Source organism: Euprymna scolopes, chromosome 41 (assembly GCF_053919585.1).
Source record: "Euprymna scolopes isolate OS-2025 chromosome 41, ASM5391958v1, whole genome shotgun sequence".
In the NCBI taxonomy this organism is placed as follows: Eukaryota; Metazoa; Mollusca; class Cephalopoda; order Sepiida; family Sepiolidae; genus Euprymna; species Euprymna scolopes.
In genome coordinates, this window is record NC_136522.1 from 52,856,203 (window position 1) to 52,879,044 (window position 22,842).

Genomic DNA, 22,842 nt, shown 5'->3' on the forward strand with positions numbered 1-22,842 from the left:
GGTATTTGTATTTTATTCTATTTGTATTTTATGCTATTTGTATTTTATTCTATTTGGATTTTATACTATTTGGATTTTATGCGATTGTGATGTTATACTATTTGTATTTATGCTATTTGTATTTATGCTATTTGTATGTATGCTATTTGTATGTTATGCTATTTGTATTTTATTTTATTTTGATTTTATGCTATTTAGATTTTATGCTATTTGTATCTTATACTATTTGTATTTTATGCTATTTGTATTCATGCTATTTGTATTTTATACTATTTGGATTTTATGCTATTTGGATTTATGCTATTTGTATTTGATGCTATTTATATTTTATGCTATTTGGATATATGCTATTTGTATTTCATTCTATTTGGATTTTATTCTATTTGGATTTTAGGCTGTGTGCATTTTATGCTATTTGGATTTTAAACTATTTGGATTTTATGCTATTTGGATTTTATACTATTTGTATTTATGTTATTTGTATTTTAATTCTATTTGTATTTCATGCTATTTTTATTTTATTCTATTTGGATTTTATGCTTTTTGGATTTTATGCTATTTTTTTTTATTCTATTTGGATGTTATGCTATTTGTATTTATGCTATTTGTATTTTATGCTATTTGTATTTCATGCTATTTGGATTTCATGCTATTTTATTTCATGCTATTTGTATTTTATGCTATTTGTATTTATTCTATTAATATCTTATTCTATTTTTATTTAAGCTATTTGTATTTTATTCTATTTGGATTTTATGCTATTTGTATTTTATACTATTTGTATTTATGTTATTTGTATTTTATGCTATTTGTATTTCATGCTATTTTTATTTTATTCTATTTGGATTTTATGCTTTTTGGATTTTATGCTATTTTTATTTTATTCTATTTGGATGTTATGCTATTTGTATTTATGCTATTTGTATTTTATGCTATTTGTATTTCATGCTATTTGGATTTCATGCTATTTTATTTCATGCTATTTGGATTTTATGCTATTTTTATTTTCTGCTGTTTGTATTTTATACTATTTGAATTTTATGCTATTTGTATTTCATGCTATTTTGGATGTTATGCTATTTTTATTTTGTGCTATTTTGATTCATGCTATTTTGATTTTATATTATTTGGAGTTTATGCTATTTGTATTTTATGCTATTTGTATTTTGTGCTATTTGTATTTTATGCTATTTGTATTTCATGCTATTTGTATTTAATTCTATTTGCATGTAATACTATTTGTATTTATGCTATTTGTATTTTTTACAATTTGTATTTCATGGTATTTGTATTTTTGCTATTGGTATTTTAACCTATTTGTATTTTATGCTATTTGGATTTCTGCTATTTGTATTTTATGCTATTTGTATTTTATACTTTTTGTATTTTATTCTATTTGTATTTTATACTATTTGTAGTTTATTCTATTTGTATTTCATGCTATTTGGATTTATGCTATTTGTATTTCATGCTATTTGGATTTATGCTATTTGGATTTTATGCTATTTTTATTTTATTCTATCTGGATGTTATGCTATTTGTATTTATGCTATTTGTATTTTATGCTATTTGTATTTTATGCTATTTGTATTTCATGCTATTTGTATTTATGCTATTTGTATTTTATTCTATTTGGATTTTATACTATTTGGATTTTATGCGATTTGGATGTTATATTATTTGTATTTATGCTATTTGTATGTATGCTATTTGTATGTTATGCTATTTGTATTTTATTTTATTTGGATTTTATGCTATTTAGATTTTATGCTATTTGTATCTTATACTATTTGTATTTTATGCTATTTGTATTCATGCTATTTGTATTTTATACTATTTGTATTTTAACTATTTGTATGTTATGCTATTTGTATTTTATTCTATTTGGATTTTATGCTATTTAGATTTTATGCTATTTGTATCTTATACTATTTGTATTTTATGCTATTTGTATTCATGCTATTTGTATTTTATACTATTTGGATTTTATGCTATTTGGATTTATGCTATTTGTATTTGATGCAATTTATATTTATGCTATTTGGATATATGCTATTTGTATTTAATTCCATTTGGATTTTATTCTATTTGGATTCTAGGCTGTGTGGATTTTATGCTATTTGGATTTTAAACTATTTGGATTTTATGCTATTTGGATTTTATTCTATTTGGATTTTATTCTATTTGTATTTATGCTATTGGGATTTATGCTATTTTTATTTTATTCTATTTGTATTTCATGCTATTTGTATTTTATTCTATTTGTATTTTATGCTATTTGTATTTTATTCTATTTGGATTTTATGCTATTTGGATTTTATACTATTAGGATTTTATGCTATTTATATTCATGCTATTTTTATTTTATTCTATTTGTATTTCATACTATTTGTATTTTATGCTATTTGTATTTTATTATATTTTTATTTCATACTATTTGGATTTTATGCTATTTGGATTTTATACTATTTGTATTTTATGCTATTTGTATTTTATGCTATTTGTATTTATGCTATTGTTATTTATGGTATTTGTATAATCTGCTATTTGTATTTATGCTATTAGTATTGTATTCTATTTGCATTTTATACTACTTGTATTTTATACTATTTGGATTTTATGCTGTTTGTATTTTATTCTATTTATATTTTATGCTATTTGTATTTATGCTATTTGTATTTATGCTATTTGTATTTATGCTATTTGTAATTTATGCTATTTGTATTTATGCTATATGTATTTTATTCTATTTGGATTTCACGCTATTTGGATTTTATTCTATTTGTATTTTATTCTATTTGTATTTCATGCTATTTGTATTTATGCTATTTCGATTTCATGCTATTTGGATTTTATGCTATTTTGGTTTTATACTATATAATTTTATGATATTTGGAATTTTTACATCAAGGTTGTTATTCTCACAACATTACGACCGATGTAATCTTTTTTTACTGTATGGAAATTACTACTTTTCTAATGGAAATCGCTCCATACAAGACATGAAGCCACTTCATATAAGGAGCTAAAAATACTACTTCAAGGACAAAAAGTTGCCAAAGATAAGTGTTTCATAGAATAAATTCTAACCAACAAATCAACAATTCTTCTCTCTTTGTCAGAAACATCGCTGATCAACACCCAGAGGCCACTCGAGGATAAGGGTTAATGTGTGATAGATGGGCAATGGGACGACACTGTGATGATCGGCAATGATGGATCTTGGGTAGAGTTTGATTGTTTTAGAGCACGTCTAAACGAAATATTGTTTACATTAAACTTGAAAACGGCCATGTTATAGTCAGTTGAGAAGCAGTCCTGAAGTATTGTGCTCCGTTTATGGATAGTGTTGCCATATTTTTGATATAATGACGGGTATGATTACAAAAAAATTGGAATGTTCTACTTATGGACACTAGCGACAGGAATTGTCCAATCAAGTTGAGCTACGTTCTGCTGCAACCAATCAGAAACCGGAATTGCTCCATAATAATATTGGGTCTTTTAGAATTCTCACGCATGATTTTTTATATCCACACTAAAAAGATCTTTGATCCGTTTCTGCAATTTTTTAAAGTTCAAGACTTATATATATATCAGTTATTTTCCAAAACCTTATATAGATTAGCTACCCACCGAAAAGTATTTTTCATCTCTAGGACTTATACAGATTAGCTACCCATCGGAGTAAAATCTTGTGAAATTAAACATGGTTTTCAATTCAAAAGATAGTTCTAGGAAACAAACTTCGCTCATGAAAATGTCATTTAGTTTTAGGCACAGATAGAGACGATGGACAATCTGGTACAATGGTTGTAGGTAAATGGGTGTTTGTTGCAAATGTTTTACGATGGAGGGGGGGCTCAGTCGATCACCTGCCATGAAAATATCAATAGAACAAAGATACACTCGCAACATCTCTTCTATAAAGGAAATGAGAAGGAGAAAAGTGCACTGCCCACTAGATTTCGAAGCCGTATATAAATCTCACTTGTCTGTTAGTGTATATGTTTTCATGTTTGTATGTTTTGCTAAAACTTTTGTTATCGGTATTGAACCACGATGAAATTGGTATCGTTGGAAAGAGCAATCTCTCGCATGAATAATATGGATAAATTGACTAAAAATATTGATTCTGTGTGGGTCAACGAGCCGGGTTTTTTAAAAGAGGGCATCAATTTTCCGACAATTTCAATGTAATTTCTACGTAATTTTAGACGAATTCAATGTATTTTATAGATGTTTGAAAAAAACGCTGGCTCGTGTCACTGGAAATGACGTCAGCTCTCTTTAATGGCGATTATTTATATTTCTGGAAGAAACTGGTTCGAGAGTTTCTTCACTATAATACCAAAAGAATTACTTGTCAAAGTAGAAAAGGGTACTCTTAGTAGCTCTGACGTTCTTCGTGTACGTCTCGTCTATCCTAAGTCGAACTCGGGAATTGTGTGCGTCTTGTCTATCCTTAGTCGAACTCGGGAATCGTGTACGTCTTGTCTATCCTAAGTCGAAATCTGGAATTAAACTGAAACAATTTTTAATCAATAGTGGTAAGTTATCCTCATTCTGTCAGCTATGATCTGACAGAAATCTTCAATAGTTCCTAATTATATTTTTAGTATTGCCTGTCATTGTTACAAAATGGATTGAGAGAGAGAGAGAGAGAGAGAGGCGAGTAAACGTGGAGTGTAGACACGTTTACCAGAACCGAGGGTCAGCTGACCAGATTACGTATGAGTGACGTGGTCAGGTTGGCTAGAGCTGTGAGATTTGATTTGGACACAAAAGACAACGGACGGCTTCCCGTTGTCTCCTCCTCTCCACGGTGGGGGGACGCACGCTGACGTGTGTAGAAGAAGAACCCACACAGGCCGATTTCACTTCCACCTCCTGCAGGACCTCTGGGGAAAGTGAAATAAAAAACTATAAAACTAATTCCTTGTCTTGGAGTGATTGAATCTTCATCCAAAAAACAGGTATCAAGTCTCCCTCCAGGATGAGAAATTTCCAGATGGTCCAACATCGAAGAAGCAGAGGTAGGTTCTGAAAATACATGTCACACACACGATTCCCTTTATGATAATCAAACACACAACCATTTATATTAGAGACAATCATACGCACACGGAATCCTTTTATGTTATACACCAAACGTAAATGGTGCCCCTCAATGATAACCCTATGTAACATCATGAGGACTGAACCTTCAACCTCCAGAAGACTGTCACTTAGAAATGATTATTAGGTAGCATTTAACCGTTCTGAAAGTTAATATATATATATGTGTGTGTGTGTGTGTGTGTGTGTGTGTGTGTGTGTGTGTGTGTGTGTGTGTGTGTGTGTGTGTGTCAAGTGCTGTCCTTCGTGTCCGAAGACGACTTCCTGTGAACAATCATTCTCCACTTGTCGCGGTCGCGACTGAAGGTTTGCCAGCTTCCAGTAGGGATCAACCTGTCCTTTAGATTTCGTTTGACGGTGTCACGAAACTTGAGCTTAGGTCTGCCTATGCCTCGTACCCCATCCTCCAGTGTTGAAAACAGTATCTGTTTTGGTAGTCGGGAGTTCTCCATTCTGTTTACGTGCCCGGCCCATCTCAGGTTTTTCCGGATGAGCAGGTCATACATGCTTGGGAGGTTGGCTTTTGATAGGATCTCCCTGTTGCTGACAAAGTCATACCACTTTTCATTTAAAATCTGGCGAAGGCGTCTCATCATATAGGCGTTGAGCTTGCGGGCTACCAGTTTGTACACTGGCCAAGTTTCTGCACCGTATAAGAGTGACGAAAGGACGATGGCGCGGTACATCAAGCATTTAGTTCTGGAAGTCAGATCTTTATTTTGCCAGACCTTCTGTTTGAGTTTTCCATAGGATATGGAGGCGTTAACAATGCTTGTAGAAATCTCCTCGTCCATTTTGGTGGTGTTTATGACCGCGGTCCCTAGGTATTTGAATTTGCTGATATTGTAAAGCTCCTGGTCTTGAATCTTAATTGGCAGACCCAGCTGATTTGCCATCCTGTAACATTAGCACTGCTTTGCAGATTTCATCTGAGTCAGGGCATCTATCCATCTAGTGCTGTGTCGGGAACTGCTCCAGGTTGATTATTGCTCGTTCGTCAATGTCTGGCGTCTCGTTTAGCAATGTTTTGAAATGCTCAGTCCATCGTTTTAGAAGCTCGTATTTGTCAGTGAGGAGAGGGGAATTGTCGCTTGCAAGTAGTTCATCGGGATGCTCACATTTGGGCCCCAGACTGCTTTCATACTCCCATAGAAACCCTTCATGTCATTGATGTCAGCCAGAATCTGTAGTTCAGCAGCCTTAGCCATCCACCAAATATTCTTAAGTTCCCTACATCTGCTCTGGAGCTTGCTGTTTGCCTTAGCGTACTTTGCTTTGATGGATCTAGTGTTCCTGAACAACATTGAACTTCTTGCAGCGTTTCTCTGGTTGACGAGTTGCTTGATTTCTTCGCAGTTCTCATCGAACCAGTTCTCGTGGTACTCTTTGGATATGTATATATTTGTACATAGGCATATGCTGGTTGGTGCTTTTCTGTGTGTTTATGAATATAGGTGCTTGCGGATATACGCATATACAAATGCGTGTGTGTATATACGTGTGTGTGTGTGCGCGCGCGATCGGTTCCATAACACGATCCAGCGCATCTCTTGGACTGTCATCCACCACCACTGCGGAACCAATCACCCAAGGGCTTGACAGATGTACGAAGTGTAGCTGTCAGTCAGGACTCTGTGCTGGCCTCCTGGCGGACGTCACTGGAAACTGAACTTCAGGCTAACAGTGCAGGGATCTATGGGAAGCTCAACCCAAACAGAAAAACCAGAAACTGTGACGCTCTGTTAAGGCAGTTTGAGAAAGTTGAAAACACTCATTCTGGCTAGTCATTGCGACCAATGAGCTGCCGACTCGTCTTGGGCAATCCTTGTCAGTCTGGCGTACCCCATTGGAGGAGAGGGGTGAAATGGCAACTTAGAAAACCCACTTTATCCTTAAACTATCTTGTCAGCAAATTCCTTACGAACCGTGAAACGAAAACAGAAAAAGAACTCATACTGACAGGGCGTCACCCAGGATAATAAGGCCCACAATACAGCCAACTTCAAGTTTGCATCGTGGAACATACGAACGATGCTTGAAAGGTCTGATTCGGCAAGACCAGAAAGATGAAGTGCGATTATATCGCGCGAATTAGAAAAATATGACATCGATATTGCTGCCCTGAGTGAAGTCAGTTTTAAAGAGAGCGGTTGCATTAGAGAGTCCGGCTACACCATTTACTAGAGTGACAAGGCCTCTAGTGAGAGAAGCGAGTCCGGTGTCGGGCGAGCCATCAAAAACGAGCTAGTGACGAAACTGATAGAAGTGCCCCATACGATAAATGACAGGCTGATGACACTCAGGCTACCTTTATCAGAAGACCGTTGGTGTACCCTGATAGCTATATATGCTCCGACTATGACAAACTCTCAGGAAACTATTGATATATTCTACTATCAGTTAGACACTTGCATCCGTACCAAAACCGGATAAGATCATACTCATGGGAGACTTGAACGCCGGGGTAGGACAGGATTATATCACCTGGCCCAGAGCACTAGGTAAGTATGGATGCGGGAAAGTCAACTCAAATGGGGAGCTCCTCCTTTCACTTTGCACTGAGCATCAGCTTTGCATCACCAACACCTTCTTTAAACACAAGCCTGTTCACAGGAACTCCTGGGTGCACCCTAGAAGTAAACATTGGCACCTCATTGAGTTCGTCATCACTCGTCAACGTGACCTCCCAGATATCCTAGACACGAGAGTAATGATGGGAGCAAACTGCAACATTGACCATATTATGATCCGGACACAAGCGAGATTCAAACTTAGACGCAAAATAAAGATAAAGAACCACCCCCATAAGAAGCTGGATGGCAACGGCTTCAAACGTCAAAATGTAAGAGAAGAGCTGGTGAATGCTCTCAATGAGAGACTTGCTGAACCAATCGGAGATGTAAACTCAGATTGGCTGTCCTTCAAAGAAACTGTTTATGAAACATCCAAAGAATCTTTCTATATATACTAGCAAAAGTACCCGTCATTGACTGGGTTCAAAATCAGCCTACAGAAAATGGACTCTGATTTATGAAAGTATGATAGGCTATGAAAAGGAAGGGTTGTAAAGAGATAGCTTCAAATTTGGGGGTATCAAAACCAAAGCAAAATATGATGAAAGTAAAAATAAAATAGATAAACCCCATAATTTATTATACCATACCTGTTCACTTATCACAATATTCTGTGGATCTATATTAAAAAAATCTTGTTAAACTTTGTGACATATTTACATTCTATGGAGGTCAGGCGCGAACGAACACCCCATAATTTTATTATACTATATTTCTTAAACTGAAACATAATTATCAAAGTATACTTACGCAGATAGATATGGTAAGTCTTTATTAAAGTTTGTGCCTATTTCCGTTCTATGGAGGCCAGGCGCGAATGCAGACCCCACAATTTTATTATACCATCCCTATTTAAGTTAAAACATAATTATCAAAGTAGTATTATGTACATCTATATCAAAAACACTTGTAAGCGGGGTTTTTTTTAATTTTTAAATTTTTTATTTCTATACTTTGTGGACCAGGCGCGTACGCAGACCCCACAATTTTAATGAATCATCATTATGCCAGATCAAACATCCCCATTGCTGTGTCTCGATAGATCTTCTATCATTATATGTTATCAGTTATCTATAATACTCAACCATATAGGAGCCTATTCGTGGACCAGGCACACACACAGACGTTCAGCTTTATATTATAGATATATATAATGCTCCCTATCTTAGGTTGAGAATATTACGAAGTGATAAAGCGATGCTCTTTGTGTAAACAAATTGAGCTTATGTATTTGGACAATGTCAAAATATTGTTAATTCCCTGCCGTATAGCCCAAAGTGTCGTTTGGGCGATCGGGTTTCTATCCTGGCTAGCCGCAGTGAAACAGTACTGTATGTGGGTGACTATATATATATATATATATATATGCATGCTTATGGGCTTGGCTCAGGGGCTAAATAATGAAGATGGAGAGTTGTATGCTTTGGTTTCGATTCTAGCCGATGGCACCCAAGGCATATATATGTTTTTAGTTTTGATCACACTCCTATGTATTAGGTTTTATATAAGAATCGATAGCGAATTGTCTCTGTAATATTAAATACGTAATCTGCATGAATTAAAATATTATATTTAAGTGTATCGTACGACCGGGCAACGCCGGGCTGCCTGCTTGTATTTGCTACAATCATATTTTAATTTATGCGTAACTACCATAACAAAATGCACAAGTTTGTGGGGGGGCGCGCTCGCGCGTGTGTCTTTATTGTATGTGTGTGCGTTTGTTTGAGTGTGTCTATGTGCTGCTTGGAAAGACGCGGATCGTAACAATTGTCAAAATTTGGGATTCTTCCAAAAAATTGTTCATTTTCTGGCGAACACACAACATTAGAATCTTAACCCTGAGGTAAGAAAAGTTATATAAAAAAAAAAAACACTTACTCAAAAACCTGGTCAACATTAACTCACTCTTTCTCTTTCTCTCTCTCTCACTCTTTCTCTCTCTCTCTCTCTCTCTCTCTCTCTCTCTCTCTCTCTCTATCTATCTATCTATCTATCTACCTCCTACTCTTGATTTCTCTGTCTCTTTATCTATCTCTGTGTGTATGTATATATATTTATAGTAATGCATGTGTATTTATATATATATATTTATATATATATATATATATATATATATATATATATATATAGAGAGAGAGAGAGAGAGAGAGAGAGAGAGAGAGAGAGGGGATAGGGGAGAGAGGGAGAAAAGATTGTTTTGTTTTATTTTTCAAATTAATTCATTTATTTTACAATTTATTTACTAATTGTAAAAAGTTGTGCGAACTTCCGTTTGAGCGTACTTCCGGTAGGCTGTCTGGCACCAGTCAAAGATTTTTTTTTTTATCTTGCCAGTAGCATAGCGGGCGTGCGAGTTGAGCAGTTGCTCTTGGTTGTGTGGTTAACCTGTCTCTTTTTTCTAGCTTCTTCTTCATTTTCGTTTTTTTTTTTTTTTTTTTTTTTTTTTTTTTGGTTAGATGAATGAAAAGGAAGAACTCAACAAAAAGAACAATTGGGGAAACAAGTAAGAAATAAATGAATGAGTAAGTATATGAATGAAATACGCACATAAAATGAGAGTAAATAGGAACATATTAGAAAAAGTAAAAACTGGGATATATATATATATATATATATATATATATATATATATATATATTATTTTATGGTTTTCTTGTAAATATTCCAAGATTAATGTTTTCCAGTTATAGCTGGATAGACAATAATATATAAATAGTATTGTACTAAATGTTCTAAATTTGTCTGATACTCAATGATATTCAGACATATATTTATATATATATATATATATATATATATATATATATATATATATATATATATATACGCATACTAAAGTTCAGTTCATAATTTTTAAAACACGTTCTTCTATATTTTTATTCGTTTTATTTAATATAATTTACCTCGTTGCATGTATATTCGCCATTTATTAATTATTGTATATTATTTTCAATTCAAATTATTCTGTTCTTTAAACTACAAAAGTATGTGACTTCCACTTGTTTATCTATCAACACTAAACCGACATAGTTTCGTATGTATAATAATTCCATTTTATTCATCTTATTTAATTTACTTCCTAAAATTTATTTTCTCATTTTATTACTTATTGTAAACTGTTATCAATTTAAATTGCTCTGTATTTAAACTACAATATATATAAATATATATATATATTCAATTCACAATTTTGGAAAACACGTTCTTCTATTTTCTCATAAGAGTATACGTTACAGATCTGTTTCGTGTGAGATCTTCAACAAACAGTTAAGTTATGTTATAATGTATTTTTAATGTAACAACCTCTTCAGACAATTCTCGTGAAAAAAACATATTCAAACACAATCTTTACAAGTCACAAACAGTCAAAAATATATAACCGATGTCGGGAGTAATTTTCGTTGTTTTTCAAGTCTCTTATTTATTTATTTATTTATTTATTTTTCCTTTCAGACATACTTTTGTATTTAAAATTATTCATTTTATTAATAATTACTCATTTTATTTTTAAAAAATTTACCTCTTTATTTTATTTTCCTCATTTATTAATTATTATATACGATTTTCAATTTAAATTATGCTGGGTTTTTTTTAACTACAATCTCATTAGAATGTGTTTTCCACTTATTTTTCTGTCCAGACTAAACAGACATGATTTAATATTTATAATAATTCCTTTTATTCATCTTCTTTAATTTACCTCCTAAACTTTATTTTCCCCATTTATTACTTATTATAAATTGTTATATTAAATTTAAATTGCTCTGTAATAAATCCACACACACACGCATATATATATATATATATATATATATATATATATATATATATATATATATATATATACATATATATATATATATATATATATAGTAAGTTATAAAATATATATGGCGATTAAGCTACACTAAATATTCCGCGTTTCATCTACTCTAGGACTCTTCAAGCTTATGCGCGAATTTTGTGGTTGTTTGTCGTTTTTATATACGCATCTTCTATTGAGAGTTTAGTAAACAAATCAGCTTTCTAGTATCCACCGCGCCCTTCCTTCAGCCAGTTGACCTGTTCCTTTGTGTGTGCTCTACTTAGCCTGGATATCTAGTCTCTTGATCTGTTTAAATCTAGGTTAGTGTTTTTTTTTGTTTTTTATGTTAATTTATATATAAATATATATATATGTACATACATATATGCACATATATATACATATATATATATACATACATATATGTGTGATCGTTTATGTATATTCATGTTTATTTAATTTATTTATTTATTTGTTTATTTTCTATTATTTTTGTTAGTTTTAAAACTATTTTGTATCGCTATCCTAGAGTAAATTTTATCTTGTGAGCACAGTTGTTTGCTATTTCTCTTCTACAGTTTAATAGATGTTAGGGTTCTTTAAAGTACAGGATAGAAAATTTTTAATGAAGGCATAATCTACATGGGTAGTCTAGGTCCCTACACGTGGTAGCTTGTCATATTATTTTCCATTCGACTACCGGCGAATGTCCGCTTTCCTTGAGTTCCCAGTATTTACCAATAAAAAAATACAATAATTTACTAATAGAACATACAATAATTAACCAATAAAAATACAATAATTAACAAATAAAAAATACAATAATTTGCCAATGACAAGATACAATGATTAACCAATAAAAATACAATAATTAAAAATACAATAATTAACTAAACGGGAAAAGGGGGCGGTTTATTAGGAATTTGTTTATGTTGGACTTGAATCAGGAATTTGTTTATTTTGGACTGGAAGACATCCAAGTTGTAGTCAGGTGGAAAACAAGCAAAGATTTAGAAATCAGAAGGGAGATTTGTCAAATGAAGCAAAAGTTGCTAAAGTGTGATCGCGTAGGGTAGATAAGTATGCACTGCAGAGAAAAAACAAAATTTTTAGTAGTATCGTTGAATGTGATAAAAGTGGAAAATATTAGTTTGTTGCAGTAAGAATGTAGGAAACAAAATATTAAAATAGAACTTGACTCCGATTTGTCAATTATAAACTTTTTGTCAATTTATTACATTAACCTTCATGGAAAAATCGCATTCTTCCTACTCGCTGGTCCTGGATAGGACCTTAAACTATATCCGATGGTGAGGCCCCAGCTTGCGGGCTCTGGGGAGTGTTCGTGTTCGTTTGTCTAGTGATTATTTACCGTTTCGATGCTTCATAGTAATACAGCTTCCTATTCCAGTAGCTTTTTTCCAAGCTTTTGGAACTCTGTTCTTTTAGACTATTTTTCTCCTGCATGTAGACTTGGCCTTTTCAACTTTATGGTCAATAGGCACCTTCTGTCTTTGCAATAATCATCTTTCGTTCTTGTTAGCTCGTTATACGAAGTAACTTCCAGCCTTGTCTGGAGCAGTCCTGGATTTGACCTTAAACTATATCCGTTGGTGAGGCCCCAGCTTGCGGGCTTTGGGGAGTGTGGAGCCACCCTTTAATTGCCATTTCTCCCAAGTCCACTCTGACCAGGAGTAGTAGTACCTGTTAGGATCCCAACTATGGGTTAAATAGAAACCGACTTCAAAAAATATATATTCTATTAAAATAAAAGTTCTTTAAAATCACTGGATTCGGCATTAAATAATCTGAAAATGGTTGATATGCCGTAAATCAAAAGCCAACCAACCAACTTCCAACTCGCCAATCTACAACCCCCACTAACTAATTCTTTTATCTCCATTTAATTATCACCTTTCTGTAATTCCCGTAAGTGCCTAACTCTTAATAGAAAAATATTTATTTATGTTTGTTTTGTTTACTTTTTGTTGTCGTTTTGTGGAAGAAAATAATTGTTTTTGTTTCGTCGTTGCAGAAATTGATTGAGTTTTGTCAAAAGTAAGGAAACAAAACATAACATCTGTGTTACATTTTAGGTCAGAAAGCCAATATCTTCTGACAGCCTGATCCAGTAGTACCAGTTCGAGAATCAAAAATAAATACAGGAAGGTGATAATTAAATGCAGATAAAAGAGTTAGTAGGGGGCGTTGTAGATTGCCGAGATGAGAGAATTAGGAAGATGGAACCAGATGCGTAAATGTACAGGGATGCTGGAAGATATGGTGTGATTAACTAGAGGTACGTAAAGAAATATAATGAGATACATCTCGTTAAATAAAGTCGTACATCTGTATGTTTGTTCAAAATTTGATTAACATATAGTAACGGTAAACTGTTTCACAAATTAATTTTCATACTGAGTACGGACGTGTGTAGAGTTACAAGTTATATGATAGTGGAAGCTGTCAGATTTTTTAGCTAAATGGACTCGAAATCAGATGTTGTAAATTACATTTGATATAATTAATTAATACAGCAAGCTGAAAACACTATCAATAATTGCCCCCACTCTTTATCTGTGCCTACACCTAAACGTAGATTCCATGAACAAAGCTTTTTTTTTTTTAACTGCACGCCTGTCATCTGTTTTTCTGCTTTCCAGCTGACTACAATATGGTTGTCTTCAAGTCCAACGTAAACAAGTTCTTGATTAGCCGTTCCACTTAAGTTAATAAATTTACCGAATTTCCATTGCTAAAGATTACTATATTGTCCAATTGACTACTGTACCCTCTTAACCCTTATCATCGAGTGGTCTTTGGCCTTGATAAGTGGTTATGCCTATGTAAATAAAAGAAAAAACTATCATACGAGGTGTCTTAAATAAGTTTCCCGACTTTTTTTCATATAAGCATTTTTATTGCCACATGGAACTGTAGTCCTCTTCGAAGTAATCTCCTCTGGCTGCAAAGCACTTGTGCGTTTCCGACAATTTTTGGAAAGCCCCATGTAAGTCCTCTTGTGTGAACGTGCCAATGATACTCATCATATCCTCTTTCATCTCCTCAATTGTTTCATAACGAGAGCCTCTAAGGTTTTCCTTGAGCTTAGGGAATAACCAAATCTTCCGTATCTTCAGTTCCTCGCGAATAATCGCGAGTACAGTTGTAACACTGTGCACTAATTGTCTTTGTAGACACGCATGACTGCCCTTACCCATGAAATTCTTTATTTGGCCAATCAACTCTGGTTTTCTGACTTCTTTGCTCCTTCCACACTTTTCATCATTCCACACAAACTTTCTGCCTTCCTTGAAACTCTTATGCCACTCAAAAACCAGTGCTCGATTCATGCAATATGGTGTAAAAGCAGTCTGAAGTATTGCATATGTTTCTGTTGCATTTTTTCCAAGTTTAAAACAGAATTTTATTGCATATCATTCTTCTAAACTGACCTCACGGCCAGATTGCATTTTGGAAATTCACTAGCGTGACGATCAGGCTTTATTAGGGCGTATTCCAATTCCTATCGTAGCTGTTTATTTGAACCTGCAATCATAAAAATTCTTCAGTCATCTCATAAAATGTATAGCAATAACATACTGAATTTTAAAGAGTTTACAACATTTCTACGCATGCGCAAATATAAATTAATATCTGTAACACTGTTACGCGTTTTTTGTGTTTTTCCTTTTATTTTTATGTGCTTATGGACTTCGATCAAATGAAAATAAATAAGGCTAAAGAGCTATATGTTTTGGTTTCAATTCTAGCTGATTGCACCCAAGTTATATTTTTGTTATTTTACCTCTGAAACCACTACTATATATCGGGTACAATATAATAATCAACAGAATATTGACTCTTTAATAATAAACATGAAATCTCTATTTATTAAAATATCATATTTAAGCGTACATTTTGATCGGGACAAGCTAGACGATCACTGCTATATATTGGGTACAATATAATGATTAATAGAGAATTGGCTCTGTAATAATAAATACGAAATCTGCATAAATCAAAATATCATATATAAGCGTATTTTAATACCGAGCAATGACAGGCGGCGTGCTAATAATACATAAGAACCCATTCTTATTTTAAAGAGGGTTTAACAATATTTGAAATGATGAAATGATCAATTAAGCGGCGGGCGGACGGACAAAGCATTTAATAAACATTCGCGTACGCATGTAACATTTTTTTTTCTTTTTATCTTATGATTGCTGTTTCCCCATTAATCCATTTGCATACTTATCGTCCCCGGTTTTATTTTATTTATTTATATGTGTTTTGTATTATTATTAATGACGAACCCCCGCTGTAGTATCCACTTCTATCTCATAATGGATTATTATCGACCTGTGTAAACAGAGATCCAATTTCGACATATCGGACTGTGTTATCTTTGTGTTCCATCGTCATTACGGATTATAGATTCCAATCAGCACTCCTTCCACCCCACACCCTGGCTACCCGTCGCTCATTCTCTCTCCCTCCACACACACACACATACACACACACCACCACCACCACCACCACCACAATTTCCCTAAATCTTTCGGAGCAGAAGGTCGTAAAAATCAAGGAAAACTCCGAGCATGTTATTCAATCACAGGAAAGCTATTAGGGCAATACATTTGTTGATACGTCACTCTTACATTCAGCCAATGAGAAGCGTCCACTCAAATCGAATCCCCAGGTGAAAAGCTGATGTCCGAATAAACGCTATGGCCGGCATACACATTAATGAATTAATAGACATTGTCATATATATATATATATATATATATATATATATATATATATATATATATGCCTGTATACATATATTATATAGATGCATATATGTGTATATATGTGTTTATCCTCACATATATGTTTGAGTGTGTAGATATATATATGTATAAGTTCTCCATATATAATATTTTGATTGCAGAAATTCCCCTCTGGACCAAAGTATCGTAGATACCACATACAAATACAATATATCTAGCCTGATAGCCACTATCTTACGTAGCTTACGACAACCATTTCCGCCACATTCACTCGTGATAATAAATGCTAATTACATCCACTGAACAACACCATCACAATCGCCACATCTACATCTACATCTACATCTCTTAAGATATAGTGCTCTCACCGCTACCAGTTGTCACCAGGTCCAATTTTACATTTTTCAACTGTTGTGTGATTACACCCTCCGTAACTGGCTAAGACATACATAGACATAGCATATTCTTTCCGAATCCCAAATAATAACGGCTCCCTAGTATGTTCCGCTCTTTCTGATTGGCTGAGACCTGACATTCTCATATATCAGACTGAAACTAATTCCTAAATAAACGATTACTTCTAAAAGTTTACAAAAATGGCGTCGCCCTCCACATGAGACACTAGCGCTAAATAAAAGTACACACATATTAGCCGCTCATAAACAGTCATACTGATAACCTTAATTACTGGAACAAACGTGCACAAGTAAAAAAAAATTTATATACATAATGTCTTCTCCGTCTTTGCTTGCACGTCCGGAACACTCAGATAAATGTAAACACAATGGTTTGGGAATGTAAACATGTACAAAATACCGACACGGCACTACCCCACAACGAAAATAAAATAGAAACCTGCCCTGGAAAACCCCATGTTTTCCTTTACTTGGGGGGGGGTCTATTCCGGTTGACAATTAGATTTTTTGGTAATTGTGCATAAAACCAGACTCTAACTTTTAAACACACCGACAGGTCTGTCAATTGAGGAATGGAAGGATAAAATGGATACAATACGTCCGCTATTTTTCAAAACTGTTTACTTATATATTTGGACAAAATAAGTATACAGTTTTGAAGAGTATCCATTTTGTGCTTCCATACCTGCTGGCGTTTTTGTAAGTTAGACTCTGCTTTTATGTACAATTACCGATTTTTTACACCGTTTACCTAAGCTGTAGTTTTAACGTAAATTCCATTACACATAGAAACAATTATTTTTTATACAGGGTGACCCAAAAATAAACAAAAGCTAAATGGAGGTCACCTAGAACATATGCTGTAGAACGGAGAAAAAAGGCCAAAGATCCTAGTGTTTTGATGTGATGTTTTAGATATAATAAACTAGTTATGACCAAAGTTTCATTTCATTCGGACAAAACACTAAGAAACAGGGCCTAATTAGAGTTGGGGTCCGTTTTTTTTGGGGGGGGGTCACCCTGTATACTTGCGTTTTCACCAATTTTAAATTCTTCGGAGTATTTTATTTAATTTTTTTCTGGACTGATTCTCGAGATCGCACACACGTTAATTATTTGGAGGGGAATGGAATTTATAGATTAAGTCCACTCCACAATTTTGTTTAGAATGACGACATTTATAGGTTTTCGACTATGCTTATAAAAAAAAAATTATTCAAATTTTGCGAAGACAAGTGCTCGTAGAAATATAAAGACCTGTATTATGCAATGTAATTCACTGGTCCTAGGTTTGTATGCACACGCGATAAAAAAAAATCTTCTCTCCCACCGAGACAGCCACTCCTATTTTTTTTTTTTTTTTTTTTTTTTTTTAGCATTTAAAGGTGGGTATGTTGACAACGATTATCACGGTTGAATTTGGGGGAATTATCTTTCCATCACCACCACCCCCAAAAAACGGGATCTTCTACTCCGAAAGCAGTTCTTTACATGAGAATGTTGAGGGTGTCTATTCATAACGCCGTCAATATCCAAAGAAGTGAAGTGAAAAAATTGTAATTGTTTATATAGAGCGAGAATCACTAACTTCTAAATCTTCTGTTTTTACTTTCCATTATTATTCTAATTGACTATTTTTCGTAATTAATTGATACTGATTTACGCATTTACTTAATTACTTTTTATTAATTCAAACAATACCTACATGTTATCGCGCCAAACCATCCCTAATAACCAGTGAAAGTCAGATTATTACATTTCAGCCACGACCGCTAGTGTCCGCAATAGTTCAGGGACGGAAATAGCCACCAACAACAATCGTATTGTACTTTTTTGCAGGGGTTCAGGCTTCCACCGGGCAATGCTGGTTAACAGATCCTGATAGAATATATTATATACTAGCAGGGCAGGTGCTCGCGGCGTTGCCCGATCGTAAAATACGGTTAAATATGATATTTTGATTTATGGAGATTACGTATATATTATAATAAAGTCAATTAAAAAAGTAATGATAGAAGGGAACTTTGGTCCCATCAGCCAGAATCGAAACCGAAAGCAGGATTTGTAAACAAAAAATAGAGACAGGCAGAGAGACAAATAAAAGAAAGATTATTAGAGAACGTGGGGGTTGAGTTCGCAAGAAAGCCTCGGCATTTCACTTCCATACGAAATAGGATGGTTCTCCAGTCATTTCTGAAATATTCTTCTGGCAGATTGCATATCTTTCCAACTTATACTGATGTGCCCAGTCCGAATTTTCTTCAAATCGATCCATTAATGCAACGAGAATTTTTGTTTTTGTTTTTTCAAATTAACGGACAACCTGACGATATCCGGACGTTGATCCGTTAACGTTATTTCAGTTGGAAATACGAGTCGTTATTTCAGTTGGAAATACAAGTCCATCAAACAATGACGATTGCTGCCTATTTTGCGCGCGCGCGTGTGTGTGTGTATGTGTGTGTGTGTGTGTTAGGGTTGTTAGAAACCAGAATTTTAGCTTTGACACAAGTATTCGCAAAAACCATAACAAAATACTTACTCCACACACACACACAAATGAATAAATAAATAACATGATATCACAGTTGGTAGGTCGCCTTATTAATAAGTTGCATGTCATAGATAGTTGAGCCTATCAGAAATTGAAAAGAAAAAAAAACAGCTAAAAGGAGTAAGATATAGAAGGGCCATAAATGAAATTAACTGTGTAACCACCATGTCAAAATCTAGTCAAAAGAGGAGGTGGATAGGTAATGAGAAGATAAATACAAAATAAATAAACAGCAGAAAGATGAAGATTTTAACTATAAAATATTATGTAATGCAAAATCAATATTTTTCTTATTTCTAACATCGTAATTTTATGTATTCCAATATTAGGTGTATATTGAATTGTTTTAATATTGAGATATCCATAGTTTTGACAATCCCAGTATATATATATATATATATATATATATATATATATATATATATATATATATATATATATATATATATATATATATATATACTGACTTTGCGTATTTGATTTATTAATTTCACAATTATTTGAATTTGTCAAAATATGCACTTAAGGCAATGTAGGTTCACATCTAACCAACTTTCATGGTTGATAGTTACTTCTATAGCATTAGTATATATTATATATCGTTTTTAAATCCCCGAAGCAGTGTTTCATGGTAAACAACTGATGATCCCTTGAAAAATAAATTATTGGTATTATAGTAAATTCGAGAGCGAGTTGATGCAGTGATTGCAGGTGATTAAATGACTTACTGACTAGATGGTTTTCTAACGAATGATAAAAAATATTTTTTGTATAGTTTTAAAGGTTAAAAACTTCAAAGACTATATATATATATATATATATATATATATATATATATATATATATATATATATATATATATAGTCAGGTCATGTCATATGCTACTGGTGTTACATGATAAAGGGCTGTCCCCTTTTCATGTGAGTAAAAAAATAGGGAATTAGTTAAATGCAAATATGAAATAGGATAGTCAAGGATTCGAACTTGGGAAGCTAGATTTGGAATTGAAAATTCCAATCATAAGTTAAAATAAATAAAGAATGTTATTGAAATAAGGAATTGAAATTGTTTAGCTTACATATCTGTATATGAGAAAGGAATGTAATGACGAAATTTGTTCTCTTATAAAAATGGAAATTAAAATAAGGAATTTAATCGTCAATTAAAATTGTAAACATGTTATTTGAAAAATAGGTTACTAAAACAGGGTCATGTCAAGTTTGGCAACGTGACGCATGTCATCCAAAGTGCTTTATGAGCACATGTTTAATCATGCGATGACGTGACGAGTTCTCAGTATAGGAAAGAGTTCGAAGTTAGTTAGAGGGAGTTAGATCAGTCAGATCAGAGGAGCAGAGAGGTTCAGACCGATTCTCGGCACCCTCTGGAAGCAGGGGGGTTTAGAGATAACCATGTAACAATTTGAATCACTGAAATACAAAATCATGTCCGACCGGTGGAAGAGGAAATAAACGTATCCTCATGTGGTTTTGTATCTGCGTCTTTTGTGTTCCTCATTACAACGAGAAAGGTAACGTGTTTATATTATATGCAGAACTGTCAAAACGTAAATATCAAAGGCAGTATCTCTCGGTCTATCTATCAAGATATTCACAAATATTAATATGAACTTTGTGTTTATAAAAATGTACAACTGTCAACTTAAATGTTAAACCCTCGGTCTATCTATCTATATATCAAATCTCCTCTCATTGTGTAGTAACATGTCCCTCTCTCTCTCTCTCTCTCTCTCTCTCTCTCTCTCTCTCTCTCTCTCTCTCTCTTTATATGTACTCTGTCTCTATATCTCACCAATGTCGCCATCTCTTACAACATGAACATCTTAAGACATATGAATACTCAACACATGAACACTCCTAACACTCTAATCTCTCACTAAGACTCTCCTAAGACGAACAACAACAACAATACAAAATATACGTTCTAATAATAATACCCTATGCAACACTGGTACCATGTAACCCAATACTACCTGCCTCGTGGTCGGGTCACCGGCGACTAAACTGCTTCCCCCACCAGACTTGTTTGGTGAGGAGGGCGGCTAGTCTCCCTGAACGATTAAAAACAAGACCTTCCAAAGAGCGAATGAACCCTTTTTCGTAGTCAACGGCCAACAAGCACCGTGTGTGTTTGTGTGTATGTATGTGTGTGTTGGGGGTGGAGAGGGCTCCCGTAAGCCGTGGTGAAGACAACCTTTCTAGGAGAAGCGAATCTCTGATTTAAAAAAAAAACATAAAGCGGGAGACCAGTACCCGCATAAAGCTGGTCTGCAGTTTAACTTGTTGCTGGCTATCTTGCTCTTGCTTGTTGCTGGATCTAAACATTTTGAACCGAGAAAGAGACTTAGCTGTCGTACAAAGCTAAGTCTCTGTAACATCATCTGTGTATAGATACTCCCTCAGGCATTTGTCTATAAAAATGGTCCTGTGGCGATGGAAGGTATGTTAAGTGTCTGAATAGACGTTGCAATCATATATATATATATATATATATATATATATATATATATATATATATATATATATATATGTCTGTGTGTGTCTGGTCACATGGTTGACTATTATAGAAAACTGATAACATATAATGCTAGAAGATGTATAGAGACACAGGAATTGGTATGTTTGATCTGGCATAATGATGATTCATTAAAATTATGGGGTCTGTGTACGCGCTGTGTTCACAAAGTATGGAAATAAAAAATAAAAATTTAAAAAAAAAAACGTTTACAAGTGTTTTTGATATAGATGTACATAATAATACTTTTGATAAGTATGTTTTAACTTAAACAGGGATGGTATAATAAAATTGTGGGGTCTGCGTTCGCGCCTGGCCTCCATAGAATGGAAATACGCACAAACTTTAATAAAGACTTTTCATATCTATCTGCGTAAGTATACTTTGATAATTATGTTTCAGTTTGAAGAAATATGGTATAATAAAATTATGTTTCGTTCGTTCGCGCCTGACCTACATAGAATGGAAATATGTCACAAAGTTTAACAAGGTTTTTTTTATATAGATCCACAGATAATATAGATTGTGATAAGTGTTTCAGTGTGAACAGGTATGGTATAATAAATTATGGCAGATATCTATTTTATTTTTACTTTCATCAAATTTTGCTTTGGTTTTGATACCCCAAATTCGAAGCTATCTCTTTACAACCTTTCCTTTTCATAACCTATCATACTTTCATAAATCAGTCCATTTTCTGTTGGCTGTTTTTGAACACAGACAACGACGGATACTTTTGCTAATATATATATATATATATATATATATATATATATATATATATATATATATATATATATATATATATATATATATATAAAGATAGGAGATAGAATAGATTTGTTTTATACTATAACTTTAGAATGTTTGTAAAATTTTATATTATCCACCGAGCACCAGCATATCAGGTAGAGTAAGTGAGAAACCAACGCGTTGTGGACAATTAACGAGATTAGATGTCTCTTCGACGTAGCTATCGACGTAAATATTAATATCTCATTCTAATTGTATGTCACCGTAATGTCCTCGGCTCGACCTCCAGGGGATATACAACGGA